Raw genomic sequence first — 18,222 nt, forward strand, 5'->3', positions numbered from 1 at the left:
TTAGCTTAAAATCAGGCTGTACCAAAGAGCTGAACTCTTAAAAGGTGTAGCTGGATAACAGCAGCTAGAAACTTCTGTAATTAATATGAAAACATAGAAAATGGGACCTGAAACTGAAGTGAGCTTAGCTGTAACTGACAGGTGTGCAACAACTCTTGAGAACTGGCTTGTCAAAATTCATCTCTCCACCCCTTCTTCAGCTTTCACAGCAGAGTATGTACCTCTGTCCCCAGAATATTACAAAATTTCTTTTTTGCCATAGATAGGTTTATGCATGTTCCCATTATTCCGTTGACTGTATCTGCCTCTCGCTTTCTTTGTTCCCCCTCGCAGAACGCGGTGTTCATAGTAGCGTGTGCTTCAGTGAGTTACTTGAAGATGCAACTACACTGCAGCCTGCCTCGGTGGAGGTTTTGACAAGCTGCTGATTGACTTGGCACTTGTAATCCTTGTTTAAGTAGGGTTCGTTTGAAGTACGGTGCATATTCCCCGTGTTTCACCAGAACCGGACACGGATCCTCTCCACCTGTAAGCCTCAAGTGTAGCGGCACTCTTCAACTGTTGGGGTCAAAGACTAGAGATGGGCGCTTGGGTGTGGGCTTGTGGCTTGTGGGGGCTGGCCTGCTTCTGTGAGAGCCCCTGGGAGCTGAGCTGCCTGCGCTGGGGGAGATGGTGCATCAAATACTCGTGAAGGCTTGTGAGGAGCTGCTTTGGAGTACAAGCCCTGTTTACTGGAAGAGATACTAGTGTGGGTTTGATGGCGTCGGGCTTTGTAGAACTCTGACCCCAGGACTTTCTCTGCAGACCAAAGATGCCAGGTTCTGTGTTGTGCACGTTTCATGTTCAGTTAGTCTTTCTACTAAATTGCGTATATGTAACAGTTGACAAGCTTAAAAAATAAGAAAATATGTTTGAGGCCTGTAGAAGACTTACAGACCTCATTGCATCAGTACGTGCCACGTCTGGTGATGGTTATCTTGTTCTGATGTGTCTTGTCACCACACATGAAACACCTCAGCCTAGAAGAGTTCTGGAGCTTGAACTCTGGTTCCGAAGGCAGCTCTGCTGAGCCCGCAGAACAACACCTGGTGCTCTGCCTGGTGCAAGAGGTGGCCAGTGTTCACATCGCCTGTCAGAAACGTGGCCTCACTCATGCGGTGTTCATGTGAAGGCTAATCTTGGAAGTTGGGTATGAGAATCGTTCTGTAACTCCTCTGTCTTTCCCTTTTACAAATTACTCACACTGACAACTTTTCCTTCAGGTGTTTCCCAGAACTCTGCCTGGCTATTTCAGTATATCTTGCTATTGACAATTCACTTTTCTCTTTGTCTTCCTATTCAAACTGAGTAAACAAGTTCCAGTTGCTCCAAAAGTCTTTCTTCTGTAGGATTTGTGAGCTTTCTGATGATAATCAACAGATTATTGATCCCATTAGTTAAACTGGTGTAAATCCAGTGAAGAAGTAAGCCAGAAAGCTGGAAAGTCTCCTGACACCCTTCCTGTTGGAAGCACAGTGTGTGATCTGGTAACTGTATGTGGATTTCTGGGAAGGCAATGTAAAAATAGACGTAAGGAACAGAAAGGAACGAAGTATTTGGCTAAGATGTGGCATGAAACCCAGTTCCACTGGGTTTCTTTGTTGCTGTTGGGAGCTTCTCCCTGAAGTCCAACAGTCCCTGGTTCAAATGTCTCTCTTTTTGAGACTAAATCTTTATATACTTTGTGAATACTGAGAGCTTCCTGCCCCTTCCCTAAAATGGCCTCTCATCTTCCTCTACACACACAGCCCCACACCCACCCACCCCTCTTTCCTTAAGTTCCTTTCCCTTTCCATCTAATTAATTGTGTGGCAGAGAAACATCTGAAACTTCTATGCTAAGTCCTTCGACTAAGCTACAGAGATAGCTTATGTTTGTACATGAAGGCTGGAAAAAGGAGCCCTGAAGTATTCTGTTCCTGATTTCCCCGAAAAGAACAACAAATACCTTGACAGCATGCTGGGTTTGCAGCATTTTCTCATCTAAAAATACAGAGTTAAATACTTTAATTTCTCTTGTGAGTCTTTCTGTGAGTTTGTGTGACACTGAACTGGATTAGCTGTTGACTGCAATACTGCTTCTCCGTGGCTCCTTCCGTTGCTGCTTGGACTGGGCTGCCCTTTGATCTTGCTGAGTTACTGTCTTCCAGCTACGCTTCTCTTCCTCAGGGCTTTACATTTTCCGTGTTGGTATTTGTCTCCAAAGTCCTTTGTCTGCTATGACGGACTTGATGACTTCATGTCTTTGTTCTTTCTTTTCTTTATCTCGCGTGGCTGTAGATTACCTACAGTATCGCAGCTCAACTTTTGTTTGCTTTTTTTAATTTTTTTTCTTCTGTAAAGCTGAGCCAAGGACACAGCTGTGCTTCAAAGAGCTGGGCCCTGGGTACAGGCAGCCGGCTCCTGGGCCGCTGGTTACAGCCGCTGGCTTGGGTGGCACAGAGCAGCTCCTCTCCTGCAGTCGGTCGTTGCAGCGCCTGGGAGGGCACCGACTAAGGCGCTGCGTGGTGCGGTGATCTGTAAATTCCACCTTAGGATTTTAATGCTGACCTTGAATACACAACCCAGAAACAACAATGGAAAACTGTAGTCTCTTTAGCCATGATGCATGCTTCAGCACATCTGAAAACTATTTCAAAATTCAGGCTTTTCTAGCAAAACAATAATAAAGCCCAAAGCTGTAAGAGAATGCCATAGATTTTTTTTAAAAAATTTGCTATTACTAAAAGATTTGAGATGCACCTTTTAGGGTTTTTTTGGTTTGGTTTGGTTTTTCATTAGATCCAAGACTAAATGGCTTGTTCTGAAGATGTTTTTCTGCCTTAAAACTGCAAATGCAAAAATGATAAATATTCAGAATTTTGACTTGAGACTCACTGAACTGATTATATCACAAGTGAGCTGGAAGGTTTTTTTAGTCAAGCTGTTCTCCTAGTTCACCTTTAATTTGAACAGCTAGTACTTAAAAGGAAACTTTGAGATAAAAACCTGTCTGTATTCCTAGAAGTGTTAAAACTCACAAATATTCTAACTTGTGGTTGAGACATCATAGACTCAAGAGTTCAAACTTTAGACTTTTTAATGCATTCTGTGTTTTTAAAAAAGCTTTTTGTTAGTTTTTGTACATGTATATACTTTTGCAGGCTTTTTGAATAGGTATGCCACAGGTGTGGAGGGAACACAAACTTTTGCAGGCCGGCTGACACACTCAAAAATACTTAAATGAATATTGTTGATGTCACTATAGCTACATGTTCTAATTTGTGTTTGCTCTCACACACAGCATAAGTGCAGCGCTCCAGACAGATTAAAACTGGTCATTTCTTAAGCATTCTTTTGTAGCTAAACTTAATTTATAAACTTGTTTTTGAGAGTATGTTTGGTATTTTGGGAGAACTGTATTAAGCTGTTTTTACAGCTGACTTGGTGACATTTCTCTAATATGCAGTTGTTCCAGCATGGCCAAGGTCTGCATAATTCATGTGTGCTCAACTTAATCACTGGTTTTCTTCTTGTGACAATAAATGGCATTGTACCAAAAGCAACATATCCTGTGTGTAGTTAGTAGTGGAAATAACTATTACTGTGCAGCTTTTATTTTCATTGTCTTTCCAGCCACTAGCATGGATCGTGTGCATTGACAGTTGCTCCAGGCTATTAAAGATGTCTGGGGGGGGAAAAGGTCCTGAATAATAACTTGTTTGCTCTCTGGAAGCTGCTGCTGGGCTTTGAAGCAGAAAAGGGTTGCATCTGATGCTGCATTAAGCTTATTTTCTTCTGAGTCTTATCATCAGAATACATCTAGATCTAGAGCGTTTCTCCGGAATTGCTCCTCCACATTCTTCCTCTTGCGAAAGGCCCAGGCTCAACACTGGCATCGTTAGAGCCAAGGATTATAAGAGAGCGGAAGGGTTTTTTTTTTCTCTGCTTGGTTTTGGGATTCTGCTAAGCTCTGCTCAGCCTTATTAGATCACGGCGCTGTAAAAAGACTTGTGGAATGCTGCAACTGGTTTTGCTCACCAACTACTTAACTCAAGACCAGATAAGACGGCGCAGGCAATATGCAATGCATGGGAACTCTCTAGGCTTAAGTTCTGTCCCTCCTGCCCACCCCCTGTAGCAATTCTGCGTTACTGGTGCTGCAAGTAAACCAGCCCTGGATAACTTTCCCTTCAAAGAGGGAAGCTTTGTATTTCCTTTCTGGATGCTCAAAAGGGCAAGACACTAAGACAGTTTTCTCCCCACCACTTGCATTTGACTGCTCGTGTGTAGTATTCATCATACTAAGGTGTCACTGTACAAAAATTTTAACGCTGTAGAAATAATGGGGCTGAAGAACTTGCTCTTCTCCATGTGTATATTCCTCCTCGCTTTCAAAGTCTGTAGAAAAATACCTACTTTCAGTTATAACTGAATGGCTTTTCTGCATTCTCTGTGCACATTTTTCTCTGCTGCCTCCTACTCTTCTTAGATGTGACTTACTAATGGTGTTATAAAAACTGTCGTACTACAGGTGTCATGTAACATGTAAATAAAATTACTGTAAACACATGGTCAAGTTATTTGTGGTGCTGCTCTGTAAATGTGTGACATTACCTTAGCTGTAAATCTTAACTGCGCTTTCCTGAAGGACCTGTACAGTGCACTTAGTGATTATAAAGCTGGCGTCTGTGCCTTTTACCAGAAACCTTTTGGTGGCCGGCCTCCACAGCAATCTGGTCCTAGTAACAAGTTCCAGGCAACCATAGCATTGACAGCAATTATTTCTAGGCGGTAACTTTGCAGCATAATTTGCTAGATGACAGCAAATCAACACTTATGTCAAACTGATTGTCAGTGAAGCAATAATACATTTTTATGTAAACATTTCTAACAATTTGTATAGAAAGTAGAGAAGGCAAGGTTATCTACAGCTGGAAGCTGATTAGGAAACTGTTGCAGTAGCATTTTGTCCTTGGAGCCTATCAGCTCTAGCAAAGGACTGTCTGTTTCCTATCCAATTGAGAGGGTGGTGGAAAAAAAGTGGAAGAGGTCTGACCTGTGCAGAGAACACAAAGTGCTATGTTTTAGTTAAAAAAACAGATACGCCGCTCTGCTGCGTTCCCGTCGTGGTTGGCATGCTGTCAGAAACGGAGCAACAAACGCTGCGTGGCTGGCTCCAGGGGTGTGCAGGCAGGGGAGAAGGTGTGGCAGGCACTGCCAGGAGCTGGTGGGGACGTGTTGATGAACAACACTCCCTTTCTCTTCTAGAGAACAGTCCTGAGGAGACCTGATTAGCAGTCAGATGTTACGCTCTTCAGAACAATTTGTCTTCATGTATGTGTGTATTGTGGAGAGCCTGTTGTGTAGCAGTAGATGAAATTTAACGTTTAAGGGTTTTCATGCCTTTTCTTTGGGGGATGAGTGGTTTAGTCCTATGGAATACTTTAAGAAAATATTCAAATGGCTGAATTTTCTGCAGTGCTGGAGAGAGAAGCAACTTCTCATTCCCAGCCACCTGAGGCTCCAGCCGGCTGTCTTTTGTGTACGCAGGTAAAAACCACCTTCTGCTCCATACCCATGGCACAGGCTCTTTTTGAAAAGCATGCCCGAGCAGGGGCGGGTGGGACGGGGAAGCAGAGGGGCAGGCTGTTCGAAATACGCGGTCCTTAATGCCGCTCGTCTTGTTGGAGTATTACTGTGGAACCATCCCCTGCAGTTCTCTCTTCCCTGTCCCCCTGGCTTCATCCCCTGGTTTTTCCTGTCGGTGCAGACTAAATGATGTTGCTTGTCGATGTTTTGCCTGTGACTGATTAGATTTTTCTCCCTCTTCCAGTCTTCAAGTTCATCTGGAAGCAGAGTTCGCTCCAACTTGAATTCTGAAATCAGTTATTTTCCTTTTTTCTTTTTTTTTTTTGTGAGAACTGTTGGTAGTCATTAGAGAGCTGAGTGTTTTCCTAGGCAAATGACACTTCCTTGCGAGACAGTAATAAAAACCTTGGCAAGCACCTTTGCCTATCCTTGCTTTGTTTTGTACTATGGAGTTGCCTGATAGAACAGATTTTTTGCTTTCCTTGTGTATTGTGGTGCTAATTTGGAATAAACTGTTTTTAGAAAACTGCTCAGGTTTAGCAAACACTTTGTGCATTCATTTTTAAAGATAATTGTCCTAAAGATCTGCAGTGCGAGTACAGTTATTTGAAGGGACAGGCTACAGAGGCCCAGTGACAGGCACGCAGCGCTTGCACAACGTCTAGTTTGGAGTTCTCCTGAAACTGCCCAGGAGGGGAAAAGCAAGTAAGAGGAGTCGTAGCTCTTTTAAAAGCAGCTGGTGAGCCAGAAAGTGCTATGTAGTGCTGTCTGGTAACGCTAGCTATGTTCAGAGTTTAAATAGCACCAAATAAATGAGCAAAGAACAAATAATTTGCCCTCCACTTTCAAGATGTGGACAACCAACGCTTGGGCCAGGCTCCATCACTCTACTTCAGTTACGACCGGTCAGTGTGTTGAAAGTGGCTGTATTAACACGTGCATTTTTGACAAGTTCCCTTCATACTTTTATTAAGTAATTAAGAAAATTGCTTTCCATTCGAATCATCCTTTAGAGTCAGAGGAGAAAGAAATGACCTTTCAATGTTGCTCATGACTTTCAATGACTTGATATGATAATATTTCTGCTTCTCACCTCTCAATTGCTCCTTTAATTCTTCACCCTATTCTTCCCTTTAAATCTCCTTCTCTGCAACTGTGACATACAGTCCTTGGGAGTCTGATGCTTTTCAAGGTATTTAAGTGAATTAAGAGGCAAATACCACCTGGAAAAATGTATCTGGAAACAGTTCCACTTAACATGGATCAAACAGTGTCTCAAAGAAAGACCTTCTGGCTTTTCGCCGTAAGGGGTAACTGAGTTTATTTATTTATTTATTTATTTAACAGCAACTAAACACTTAATTGAAAGACTAAACACATTCCAAACAAATACAACCCTTTTCAGAATAAAATTTCATGTCCCTGATAGCTGTTGAATGGAATCTCTGACAAAAAAAAATCCCAAACAACGAAACAGGTACTAGAAAACAAAAATGTCTCAGAAGCAACGCATTTGAATGAATGACATTTGTGGACGCAACAGAGATTCTCTGCAGGCGATTGTAACCCAGGTGTTTTTTGTGGGTAGAGAGGTGGGCAGCAGCAATGAAACCTGTGGCATTTCTTGCACAAACATTTCCATCCGCAAATTGCCACACCCCTCCTCAAACAAAGATAGCAATTAACCAGGAGAGTCCATTTCGGTTCTTAAGGTGCTTATTCAGGATACTCAAATATTACCTTGGCATTCACTTGCACTGAGAATAGATTCATGATGACAATTTTGTGTTATATTGCTAAAATTTTGCATGTGTATATTTTGGTTTTACTTGACTGTATGAAGCGCTTGAACACCTAGTAATTTGCACTGTGAAAAGAAGTGTGACTGCTTTTCAGGGATCCTGCCTCGCTGTTGCCCGCTAACTGGACTTGAACGTGGAGCAGGGGGAAACTTGATTTGCGTTTCTTCTGGAGTGCACCCTTCCATGCCCTGGAATGTCTTTAGAATAAAATAATCTTCAGGTAAACTAGCAGAAATTACAAACTCTGTATGGCCTGTTCAGGGATAATAAATGCACCTTTGCACCTACTTCGGCAGTGAAGAGCTAGGCAATACCTAAAAAGCTTGAGGAAAACACATAATGTAAACCCAGCTCATGCTCTTCTATCAACACAATTCCTATATCCTCCTGGTGACTAAACCACTGGCTGGCAGCTTCCTGGGCTTGGTAGTTGGTGGAAGTTAGAACGCTACTGGGTGGTTCTTCCGAGGCCATGTTGGTTTTATTGCAGCAGCCCAAAAGTTGGATTAACCCAGTGCCCTGCCTCCTTCAGGAAGTAATGGTGCAGCCAGAGGTGCCCTCCCTCTGCAATCATTTTCCCTTTTTCCATTTGTTGTCTCCTGTAATCGGTTATTTTCCTGTTCTTTTATTTTTCTCTTTAGTCCTTTCAGACTTCAAGGTTGTCCTAGGGTCAGATTAATGCCTGGCTTACGCTAGCTTTTGTCAAGTGTACGCCAAGCTAATGAAGGTAATCATAACCTGAAAAACCCAGGTTGGAAGGAACCTCTGAAGGTCACCTGGTCCAACCCCTGCTGAGAGCAGTGAAGATATGGTGACCTGGACTACCTCTGGACCACGTGGGGCTGAAGAAGACCTACTCGGGGAAGAGGAGGAGAATGTAGATCTTTAGTTCTTACTTGCTTATACCTTAGACTGCTATTTTTTGCAAGTTTTAAGAAATACAGTGAAAAAGTCAAAGATTTAGGCATGGCATTTACCCTTTCACTTTTTTTTCACCCACACTTCAGTCACATCTTTTTTTTTCTCTTTTGACAGGAAGATATTTGGAGCAAAGAATGTAATACTTTTGTACAGAGCCTTTAGCTACCGCAGAGATGCAAGCAATGCAACCCTCCTTGCTGTGCAGGCTGCCCTTCCTGGCACCACCATAGTTTGTGCTGTTCCTGCTCTCGGGCTAAGCTTTCCTTCTTCTTGTGCTACGCGTTTGCACGTTTCGAGCACTGGATTTTTACACGTAAAGGTCATCTATATTCTAGAAATCAAAAGCCATTTTGTGTAACACTTGCAATTGATTTTGGCCACAGGTCAAACTTTTCAGCAACAGGGCTGAAAAAGTCTCGAGAGAGGAAAAAGAACAGAGATAAAACTGGCCCTAGAAAAGATGTAGTAATACTTTTTATTCAGCCTCCCGCTAGAAACCTTGCCTCCATGAAAACCCAAATAAAAGCTGTTAAAGGAAAAGCATAACCGCAGCTTAGACCTATGTGCTTCAAAGCTCTCGTGCCTATTCCAGTAATCGTAGCACTGTTGGAATGATGACGGTCTGTGGTCGTGCCATCTGCTGGTGGGAAGTACCCACGAATAGCGCTTATATAAATAAAAACTTTGCTGAACGACAGTTAAACTTGTTCATCAAAGAGCAAAATTTATAATAATACTACCTAGAGTGTCCTGAAAAATACCATATAAATCCTCTAGAATTATAGCTCCAATGTTTATCAAAGGCTAACCTAGCGACAGTTCAGAGCAGGAACATACCTCTGAAACTGTTAGTGAATGATTTATGGGGTTATATCGTAAGTTTTTGGGGTTCTTTTAGGTTTGTTCGTTTGGTTTGGGTTTTTTTGGGGGGAGGGGTTTTAAAGCAGGCTGAGTCTCACGGTGGGTGTACAGTATGACTGCTCAAGGCAGCAGAAATGAGGATTAAAAAAAAATTTTGTTGTGTGGGGACTGATTTGATCATTCTTCCCTTTTTTCTCCAGTTTCCAGTCTAGGTCCAAGCAATTCCAGCCAAGCATGAATACAGCATACCACCATGTTAGTGAATGAATCACAGAAGCAAGGTGAAGCATTCTTAATATAAATATTAATGATGATTATTATGCTAGTTATGATTGTCAAACTTTGTACAATCCATTCTTCGCATCTCGATACCTGTCCACCCCTCTTCATACGTACTGACATAAGTATCAGAAGAGCAATTCAAGGTAAAGCACTGAGAGAAAACTGTACTGTAGCTTGATAATGTGAAAAATTAACTTTACTGAACTGTTGGTGTGTTTTAAACCCCCTGCTTATATGTGACTCTATTTCTCTCCTAATAATATCCAAGGAATTGCAGGATCTTGTTCGTAGCAGCAGCAAAGTGTCTTGCAGGAAGTTTCTGGACACTAACGCTCAGGGGATCTTGCTGGTTCCAATAGTTATTCTGAAGGCTTTGCAGTGGTTTCGATGCACTGCTTCCCACCCTGCCCAGATCGGTACTCTAGTTGCTATATAATTTTTTGAGCTGACAAAAGAGCAGGTATCACTTTTCTGATTAAATGTGAGATACATTGACTTATTCTTGTGTGCTCCTGCCAGAGCAGCTAGTTTGGCCCTGACCTGTGCCTCTCTGAGCCATGCAGAGCTCTTGGGTGACTTTTTGGAGCCTAAAGGTTTGAGATCCACCAGAAATGAGGCACTGGAATGTGGATATTTTGCAAAAAAGGATGGCTGAACAGGGTCTTGACAAGGATACCAGGGAGTACAAAAGCAAAACCCAGGATGCAAAATGGGTTTCAAAGAAGCAAAGGGCAAGCGCACCTTTGACAGTTACTTTGCACGGTAAGCCAGCACGGGCACGGCTTTTTTTGAATACACTGACGCAGAAGAAGATGCTGAAGACTGTGACCCACAGGCAGTGTGGGCAAGATACACCTGGCTGCCACCCTCTCCGAAACTTAGATACCCGTTGAGATGGCAGTGCAATATTTGCGTTTCATCCCTGTATTACCAGTCAACCTTCTGTCCTGGCGCACTGCAGAACGTAAAGCAGCAGCATTCTCTCTGTCTTTATTTGAAGTAATTGTTATTGCACACTATGGCATATGCCTGGTAACTTTTATGCTCAGGGCTGGATGCTGCGGTCTCAAGCAGATGTAACAGTCTTACAGCTTCCTCCCACCCTTGTTCCAGTCATTTAAAAAGCTGACCATGCTGTGGCTGTAACAGCCTGGCCACCCCATTCCCCTCCTGTCCCCTCCCCTGTCCCTGCCTGGTGAGGGCTACGAGCTACGCTGGTGACTGTGCCAGGCTCAGAAAACATTTTGACAAACATGTACGTACCAGAGCAGACCAGAGTAAGTATTCAGCAGCTGTGCGGCACAGACCACAGCACAGGGGCTATGTACTGTGTGCATAGTGCCTTCCGACCGAGGGACACGCTTATTTAACGCAAATATTTTTTCTTGGTACAAAATCCAGGAAGGAATTCTTCATATAAAACTGCAGTGCAGCTATGAGCAAATTTGATTTATGAAATGCTTATGATGTACAGCAGAAAGACTGGGGCTTTGATACTATCAACTCACTATGTGTCAGTCTTGAAAATCTGCACTTATTTTCAGATTTCTGAGCACGTGTGCAGGGGATACAAAATAGAATTCTAGATATGGCCTGTGCGCCAGGTTGGCGCTGATATTACAATGTAAGGCTGCTTTGTCACTCACCTTTGGATATGATATGACATAGCAAGAGAAACTGTCTTGCCAGGCATATTTTGCTGGGGCCTGCAACTCCTTGGAAACAGGCACTTTCTTTGTTTCCACGTCACATAGATCAGGGGATATGTCTTTCATACTAAGATTGCCAAAACACATGTGCAGCGAGCCTCATCCTGTCACATACCCAGTAACAAACTCTGTACCGGTTTCTGGAAACACAATCTGTATTCTCTTGGTCTCTGCAATCTTCCATCTCTGACAATATTTCTAGAGAGACGAATGCAATTTCTAACGTGACTGTTAGAAGCTCTACCCAGTATTACACAAGCTGATATACACAGCACAGAAAAATCCAGCATGCCCTGTCAGCTCACTGCCTTCCTGCTGCCAACACTGAAGGTGCTAAAAGTGAACTACTTACTTTTTTTGCAGTCTGAAGAAAATGCATAGTTGTGCTATACACCAAAATATGAACTTACGTAACTGGGATATGAACAAGGGACTTGCTGAGCTGAGCGAGTCCAGGTGTTGGTGGCCTTCTGTAATTTCTGCGGTGTGTTTTGTCCTTTCCTGTTCTGAGTTCATGGTTTGGGTGGTCAAGCAGTCAAATCAGGGCAGTTACTGAACACACTTCTAGTTCAGGGAAGGCAGGAAGAGGTTAACTGAAAGATATCTTGCTTTTTTCTTCCACTGAATGCTAGTGTTTTATTTAATGACAACCACCTGAAAAATACTTGGTTTAGAGAAGAAAAAAAAAAAAAGCTGCTAAATAAACAACACTCATCTGTGCTTGTGTTTTGGTAGAAATCCTAGGCAATGCTTGAAGGTAAGTGGCAAGTTACTTCACTGGCCACACCACCTTAATAGTGAAGAGCAGGAGTTAAAAGTGCTGATAGACACCTGTCACTATGCCTGGCTGAGGCTTCTCTAACAACAACGAGGATTTAATCAAATACTATGATTGAGCGTTACACAGGGAAACAGGCAATGCTCGCTGGAGCTAATCCTGTCCTTAACCAGCCTCCCTACTTCTCTATTACCAGAAACATTCGACCCATTTGTTGTAAAAGGAAGTTCGCCCCTTTATTTATCAATATTTATGTAAGGATGATGGTAAAACGATTCAAGCAGTTACAAAAAAATCAGTACAGTTTCAGCCACAAGATGGAGCCAGTACAGTACCGGGCACGTCTTCCCAGTTGAAAATGTTACATGCTGTTCTGTCTCTAAATCCTTCAGCAGCTTTAAGAGGATTGTTTGCTTCTCATTTAGTTACTGAGGTAGCATTGGAGAAAACAAAAACCAGAAATATCTAGTAGTTAGGGTACAGAATTCATATATCAATAATTCCAACCCACAAATTAAACTCTAACAGATAATCTGATAGAGAAAAGTAAAAACCAGTGATGCTTCTTTCTTGACTCTAAATAAAACTAGTCTTTAGACTCAGCTGCATTCTCCAGGAGTTCACGGAATTAAATGACTTGAGGAAAAGAGAGACAGAAAGATTAAGAGGAGAGAAAAATTAAAGGGTGGCAAATAAGGTCCTTGGGTTAATCTTACAAAACCAGGTGTATCAATATAAGTAATAAAACAGCAGAGGCAGCTTTAGCAGGTACCACAGTGAAGTTAATAAGTAAAAATCCCAGTGAGCAGGACAGGAAGACAGGGGTTGCTCTGTCCATCCTCCTTCCAATCTTTTTAGACACTTTTGAGATAAGTTATTAAAAAGCAATTAATCACGTTAGGCCTGCCTGCAGTGTCAAGTTACAGTGTACAATCCTGTGTTCCGACAGTTACAGAGCATCGATGTTTTCTTCTTGTTATTACTGTTCCCCTCTTCGGTCTCCTCATTCAAAGTGATACTAGACTCGTGCTAATTACAATAAAAGCTTTTATTTTTGTCCTTCTCCGATAGAAAATTTCCATGGCCAACATTACATGTCGTTATCTCAACACTTCAAAAAGAATAAGCTCTTTAATAATAGCCGTCTTCATATAATTCTAGAGAATAGTGTGATGCCTTGAAGTTTTACCCTGCCCTGTTGCATTTTTGCCCTGTAAACAATGGGCTGGCTACCACAGGAAGTCAATCCTCCTAATCAAAATAGGGATCTACTTTTTTTTTCCCTAGAGCACAGCTTTACTAACGAAACCTATATTCTGATTCACCTCTGAAAAAATCCAGGTCATTCTCGACAAGAGGTGCCTCCTGAATGCAGCCAAGGTTTTAACTTGTATGGCATGTCTGGACCAATTCAGGAGGAAACACTAACAAGCTGAAAATGTTTTCACAGTCAATTAGTTAACTTTTTTTTCTTTCCCCTTACAATAAGATTCTCAGTAGCAGAAGTCTTCATTAAAGTGTCAGTGCATTTATGAACAGGCCGGTCACATCCCCGCTTCTTTTAACTTAGGAATGGCTATGTTTGTGTAACGTACGATCTGCACAATGGTACTGCTTGTAGAAAAGACAGAAGTTAAACATCTGTAGCACTCATCTTCGCTTTCATACACTGTTTATTCAAACAGCTAACTATATTAAAATAATTACTGTGAGGCTGATGGATTAATAGTGGATTAATAGTAACAGAAATACATTTTCTTAGCATTGTATAAGCTATCATTGTCTAAAACCACCTATAAGATGGGGTCTGTGGGGTGGTCTAACATTTTTATTAGACCAATTACTAAGTTATCTCTTCCCAGAAGTCCATTTTGCTGATATTCTCTTAAACATCAGTGATTTTCAAATCTAATTTGCATTTAAGCTATTAAAGAAACTTTACTGTATGTTCCTAGTAAGTTGTTGAACATGGTGTTACAACTTAAAAAAATAAATAATCCAATTCAGTGTCTCTGATGTACCTGAAGTGCTATCTGTAATTCAGGGAAGGTAATAGACTCATGAAGTCTTTGTTTCCCTCTCTATAAGGCTTCCCTGGACTGTAATCTCCTTGCTTAGAACGAAAGGCGGGAATAGGTGGGTACTCATGTTCTTGAAGTGGGAACAGCAATTCTGAAATGGCTTTGGGGATCCGAATAAAGAATCAGTTGAACGCCTGGCAATTAACCAAACAGGTAGGTATGATCATCAGGGTGTCCAAATGGGAAACAGTCCTGTGCTTGACAGGGACAAAAATCACTGCTGGAATCCACAGTTCAAGAAATAATTTGGTAACTTGGAGAAGGATCTGAGAAGAGATACAGAAACAACTTAGAAACTGAAAAATGTGCTTTATAAAATGCTGTTAGTCAAAAGCTCTTGTAAGAGCTCTTACTTGCCCTTAATCTATGGTGGGTCCTATTGTCTCCTAAGTCTTACAGATGAAGGAAAAAACATCTGAAAGATAAAACTGGATACATTCAAGGGAGCAATAAGATGTATGTATTTGTCAATGAGAGTAATTAATGACTGGAACAAGGAATTAACAATTTGTAGAGACAGGATGTTCTAGAATGTTTTCCTAAAGGATGTTCTGGTTTAAATGACAAGCAGTATCAGCAGTCACATGGCTTCTATCTTACAGCGAGTTGTACCACATGATTACATTAATCCCCTTGGCCTTATTTATTTGTGAAACGATAGAGTGTGTTTGTGCTGGATGCCCTAATCTGGACAAGATATAAAATGAGGATGGAAATACAAGTCTAGGTTTTAAGATGAGAAACACATCTCTTGGAGGAAGCAAAAAAAAAAAAAAAAAAAAAAAGAAAACAAACAGACCTAAACCAGAAAAAGCTTGAATCCCTGCCTTTAGCCAACTGGTTTGCATATATAGGCAAGCATATGCACAATGTGTTTTTACAAAACACGTATCAACAGAAAATTAATCTCTGCTGTCCTATGGCTCACAAAACACAGGTTTAACTTCTCAGATAAGTAATAGCTGGCCAACAATTAGCCAAGGAGTCTATAGCTGACTGAAACAGATGACAATCCTATATAAAGGTGGATTTTATAACATGTATATGTACATTGAAAAGCTTATGTAGTTCTTTTTATTCTACAGCCTTCGCAGACAAGACATGCTAGCATCTGCGTTTGTGCTTTAAAATGCTCTGGTCCTTGTAAAGCGCAGCTAGTTTGTGTGTGGTGGTGTGCTGGTTCGTTGTGTTGCCACTCCTGTTTGCATGCTCAATTGAGATTCAAATGTTCCACTGCACTGTGTAATTCACTCACCAGGAGTGAAGAGCTGGAAAACTGATGATGCCATTTCCAGTCTCATGGCAAAGCGCAGCCTGATTCTTGTCTGCAGCCTCAATGGATCTTGTTGGAGGCACAACCCAGCCCTCGCTGCATTCAGCATTACCCAGCCACTGTCAGGGGCTCAGAATAGTTCTGTCTTTTCAGTCTTTGGATATGATCTAGACAGGCCCCCTCCCAAAGGAGCTTGGCATGGTTTAAAATAACTACTGCTCTTTCAGAGATGAGGGGGAAGTTACAGAACTACTGGGTTAGGCTCTAGTTCACTGACAGGTTTTGTACAGTCATGTATATCAATGCACTTTCATAATCAGAAATTAAACTCCAATACTGAATTCTGAAACAGGTTGCAGACAAATGTTAAGACTGCCTACCATTTTCATTCTGTTTTCCATCTCTAGTAAGCTTTCACAACATTAACTATTAAAACAAGTCTGTATTTGACAGACAAAATGCTTACGCTTATTTCCCATAATGAGAAACCTGAGGTAGGTCGCCCATGGAGAGTAAGATTTGGAATTTGAGAGTCAGGACTGAGAGACATAATGTACAGCTCAAACCATTGCTAAATCTACAGTTTTAATTAAACTAGAAAGACCTTCTAATGTATACTTTTGGTACTGCGTTTTGGTCCTGAATCTTCTTTTGTAGCAGTCTAAAGCACATTAGAATGAGTCCAAACACTTGTGTCCCAAATTTTATGACTTCATTTCTACTGTATCTCACCCTGGGGTCCTGACTGGTGAACGCTACAGTTCCAGAGGCTGTAATTGATTGACCATGCCAGATATATACACACACAAATGGAACAGTTATAAATTCTCCCATTAGAAAAGAAAATGTTGTTAATTTTACACAGAGACATATACACATGTATTCACACACTACGATTGTCTGTTCTGCTCTTGAGTCTCTTCAAAGACTTTCTGCAAATCCCACAACAGCTCGCAGGAAAAGCAGAAACAAGGAGTTGCAGGGCTTCCCCACTTACCGAACTAGGCAAGTGGCTGCTCGCAGTCCCTGCAGCCGCCTCTGCTTTTGAGGACGGTCAGAACTTGATGGATCCTGTATCTTTTTCTCTCCACAGCTTGGTGAGTAAAAGAAACAATTTTCAGGAATAAATATGGCTCTCATTTGTTCTTATGATCACCAATTTCATTACTGTCCTTGTATCAAGACGATTCTTTTTGTTGGCCTTATATTTTTGTTTAAAGACCAAAAGGAGTATATAACAACACCTGAACTCTTACAAGCTCCTACTACTGTTATCCTCCAGTAAAAGGTCTGGATTTTCTAGTGAAAGTAGATAGTTAAGTATTATAAAACCAAATTCTGGGAAAAAAAAATAAAATTTAACCTACCTACTAAGGCACGCTGAAGCTTGAAGGGCTTGTATGCTGGCTAATTCCCTGGTGAACTTCTCTGCTTTCGGTGGGACACTTGTATATCTGTCAGTCTGAATATTAGAAAAGTTGAGTTGACATCTGGTTTTGCTATTTCAAAAGTCACACGAGATAAAAGTAGACCTTCCATAGGGATGGTAGGGATAAAAGGAGCAATTCAGATTTTGCAGATGACAAATCACCCTCTAGTGGTGTATATTTCAGCATCTAATTAGAGAGAATATCTATACTCCTGAATTAGGTATCTAGAGTTGGGTGACTTTTTTCCACCTCACATCCATTTATATGTATATGAGCAGATGTCTACATCATATAAAAATCATTATATACATTTGTTTGATTCATAGCCCCCAAATTCCTCTGCCTATTCTCCACTTGAGGATAGCTTGAAACCTCAAAGTATCTGAGGACAGCTGATTATATCATTTGATATTCCCTGATCCACTGAAGTAATAGCTTCACTGCATCTTTTCTGGGTTTGCACGTTTTATGCTAGCATACGTAGTACAATTTAATACCTACTCCTGCTGGTTTCAAAAATCATCCCAGATGAAAAGATAACTAATTTATTTGTTCACCTGAAATACTCCCCTGCACACGCAGTTCCAGACAAGTAACTAAAATGTGCTGTGACAAATACAAGTATGATTTATGACTTAGCAACAAGCTGGTTTGCAATTAATGCATTGTACTATTTTCATATTATATAGTCAGAAGTTTGATATTAATTTTGTCAGTTATTTCTATGTTATACTCTTTAGGCTGGCTGCTGCTGTGTCCTAAGAAACAGACATGTATTTCTTTTCCTTGGAGAACAGTGTTACAAGCCTGAGTAACTGGGAAGAGAAGAGGAAACTACTTTTTTCATTACTAAGCTCACATTTATGGCAAACATACAGGAAAGAAGTTATTTTTGTTTAAAAAAGGTGATTTTTCCTTCTTTCAGTAGTCTTCTTTCAGCTAAAACAGAGAACACAGAGCTTGACAATTCTAAGACCAATCAATTTTTTTAAAAAATTTGGTTAGTCTCCAAACCTTTGAGATTTAACATATCCTGAAGAAGCAAGGGAAGGAATGATCCTGACATTCTTTCTCAGTTTAGATGCCTTTAATGGTCTTTCCTGCCTCTACCTGTCATGTTTTGAGTTTGTCCTCTTTTCAGAATGGCTTTTTGTGTTTTTGGATACAATTCACCTACCTGTTCTATTTCTAATGTGCTAAACTACATAGCTGATGACTGCATGCCATCTCTCCAACTCCTGTAATGCACTGAATTCCAGAACTACAGACCATAACCTTGATTAGAATCCTAACGAGAAACAGCAACACCACTCCTTCCTATTAGAGCACTATATTTGACGAGAAGTTTCAAGATGCAGAGCTCACAATAAAACTAGGCAAGAGTTGTCAGTGTCACTACAGTCCCATTAAAATGGTGTGCATTATATTACTGATGATAATATGTTTGTGGTATAATTAGGACACTACACAGGATTT

The sequence above is a fragment of the Leptosomus discolor genome, chromosome 16 (assembly GCF_034619465.1).
Source record: "Leptosomus discolor isolate bLepDis1 chromosome 16, bLepDis1.hap2, whole genome shotgun sequence".
NCBI lineage: Eukaryota > Metazoa > Chordata > Aves > Leptosomiformes > Leptosomidae > Leptosomus > Leptosomus discolor.